Source organism: Perna viridis, chromosome 7 (assembly GCF_037379345.1).
Source record: "Perna viridis isolate PV_CMFRI_1.1 ecotype Kerala chromosome 7, ASM3737934v1, whole genome shotgun sequence".
Taxonomy (NCBI): domain Eukaryota; kingdom Metazoa; phylum Mollusca; class Bivalvia; order Mytilida; family Mytilidae; genus Perna; species Perna viridis.
The window spans coordinates 46,088,174-46,091,606 of NC_142451.1; positions in this window are offsets into that span (position 1 = coordinate 46,088,174).

Genomic DNA, 3,433 nt, shown 5'->3' on the forward strand with positions numbered 1-3,433 from the left:
TTAATAATATTAATAAATTTGCATAGCTTAACTAGTTCTGATGGATGGCTGCTATTCATTAATTCGTTGAGTTTAAGAATATTGGGGCGTAGATAAAATTTTTGTTTAATATGCATCTTTCGTTCATTATTAAGAGCTGAACAAACTAGAAGATAATGAAATCCATCCTCGATATCTTGATTTTGACATAATGTACAAGTTCGATTTTCTCTTGGAATATTAAGCCATCTACCAGATTCAATAGGTAGTTTATGGTTCATAGTACGAAATCTGCAAAGAGTTATAGCATTTTTGTCATTTAGAATGTTGAAATAATTTTCAGAGTTTAAGTTTTCTTTGTAAATCTTATAATTAAGAGCTAAAGAGTTATAGCATTTTTGTCATTTAGAATGTTGAAATAATTTTCAGAGTTTAAGTTTTCTTTGTAAATCTTATAATTAAGAGCTAAAGAGTTATAGCATTTTTGTCATTTAGAATGTTGAAATAATTTTCAGAGTTTAAGTTTTCTTTGTAAATCTTATAATTAAGAGCTTTTGGAGATTCATGTACCTTGGATAGCCAGTTCTGTTTAAAATTGTCTACAAGTGTTTGTTTTATAGAGGAATATAACCATGTCGTGCTAACGAATGATCGTTCTATCCACACATGCGATTTTCCGCTATCATCTAGTATCGACTTAATATATTTAAGCCACGGAGTATTAGCAAAATTCTTGTGCGCCAAGCGATAAAGAATACAAGGTATCTTACCATCGCTACCACTAATGAGCTTTGCCCAATAGTTGATAATTCGCAGTTTAATACATATATCAAGATGACAGCGTCCGAGTTCCCCGTATATCATAAAATCCGGAGTCGATTTTTTAACGTTCATAATTAATTTACAGAATTTAATATGCACCCTTTCGATGATAGAGTTATTTCCCGCGCCCCAAACTTCACAACCATATAGTAGTATAGGCTGTATAATCTTATCAAATAAATCTATTTGACATTCTATGGACAGGTTGTGTATCCTTCCATTTCGTATGAGATCATACATCGCGCGCGTTGCCTTATCTGCGTTATATTTTTTCGCTTTCGCAAATCGTCCTGTCCTAGAAAAGACAACTCCAAGGTACATGAATTCATTTACAATATCTAATTCCTTTCCATTGTATTTCAAACTAATGTTATCAAGGGGTCTTCCCTTAGAAAATATAACAATTTGACTTTTATCCACATTAACCTTTAGTTTCCATCGAGTACAATATTCATGTAAAGAATTCAATTGGTTTTGAAGATCAATTGCAGTTTCGGACAATAGAACAGTATCATCTGGATATAATATAAGAAAAAGCTTAACATATTTATCAAGTTCTGTTTCTATATCACCTGAGAGACTTTGTAAACCACAGATGTTATTCTCAGACATAAATTTTTCTAAATCGTTCACATAAAGAGAGAAAAATATCGGGGAAAGGTTTTCCTCTTGTCTGACTCCAATATTACATGGGAAAAAATCAGAGTATTCTACACCATTAAATATTCTCGACTTTATATTACTATACATATTTTTAATAACATTATACATCTTGCCATCAATCGATGATTCTAATAATTTTGACCATAAACCTGGGCGCCAAACTGCGTCGAAAGCTTTAGCAAAATCTATAAATGCAAAGAAAAGTTTCTTCTTTTTTTGTTTTAATAGTTCAAAAAGTAAATGTAATGAAAAAAAATGCTGTCAGTAGTAGAATAAACGGAAGTCGGAAGCCAAACTGATTCTCATTTAAGAGAGAAGAATCTTCTAAGAAAGATGTCAACCTATTATTCAATACCGATGTGAAAAGTTTACACATGCAACTAAGAATAGTGATGGGCCTTTAATTTTTGGGGTCAGATTTAACTCCTTTATTTTTATAGAATGGAAGAATGTTTCCCGTTAACCATATTTCTGGTATTATTCCTGAATCAAAAATTACATTAAATACTTTAACATAAATTGGCATGAGAGCATGAGTAGTATTTTTTATATATTCGTTAATGATAAGGTCGTCGCCACAAGCCTTACCATTTTTTAACTTCGTTATACATTTCAAAATTTCATCCCCAGTAATTTCATCATTGATAATATTATCAAAGAATTGTTTACATTTTCTGGTATAACAGTAACATCTTCATTATCATTGCTATTCAGATCTTTGAAAAAATTATATAGAGAATCAAGCGTAATGTCGGACGAAGTTCCCTTAGAACATTTTGGCTACAATAAATTCCAAAATTCCTTACTGTTACTATTTCTAAGATTTTTAATTTTCTTTCTCATTTGACGACGGTGCTCATTGATGGCTTTATTCATTTCGGACTTATAAGCCCTTTCTTTTGTTTTTAAATCATTTCTTATTTCATTATTTCAAAGATTTTTATATCGTCTCTTCGCTTTTCGGAAGCTTTTTCATTTTACCCGGCATTCCTTTGAGAACCTGGGTTTATCATCTTTTTTATAAGCAGCTGAATTCGGCGATTGCTTATTTGGATAAAACACACCAAATACTTTTTCTGTTGGTTTAAGAAGAATATCATTCATATCTTGAACCATATTATTAATAAGCTGTTGGGTCATGTTTTCACTATCAACATGAGTAAGATTCTGAAGCACTCTATCCACAATTTGAGCATCAATATTTTCTATATATTCATTAGTTTGTTCGTTGTTCCATCTCTTTATCTTTCTGTCGCTGCCACCATCTTGACTGGAACCTGCTGTTGCGTTCTCGGTGGGGGTTACAGATCTTTTAGCTAAAGAGAGGGGACAATAAGAATCTGATAGCAATGATGAGAAGTCAAGCACATGAAATGATTCAATAAGTGGCAAAATATCAACAGAACATATACAATAATCAACAACACTTGACGCTCTACATGTAAATTTTCCTGCCAAATCACCATTAGTTCTACCATTTAAGATAAACAGATTATGGTTTTTACAAAATTCAATTAACTGGTTTCCATAATTGTTTTTCACTTGGTCCATACTATTTCTGTTGTACAAAATACCATTGTTAGGCAACAAATTTGCATAATTTACACCATTGTCATAGGGAATATGAATATTATCTGAAATTTCAAAAAAGTCCTTTGCAGATCCTGTCCTGCTATTAAAATCTCCATTCAAAATAACATAAGGGTAGTTTCTTCAAAAGTTCATGTATTCTTGCTCTATTTCTGAATAGGGATCTTCAGATCTGTATTTAGAATTATCAGGGGGGAATATAAATATTGCCATATTAAAATGATAAATTATATCATCAGTAGGTTTAAGCAAGGATTTTGAAATTTTGAACCAGGATACAAGTTTACTATTTGAGTCAATGCTTTCTATATATTTTTCATACTCTGATCTAAACCTAAAAGCTATACCACCTGATTTTACTCTACTAATTTTCTTTCTG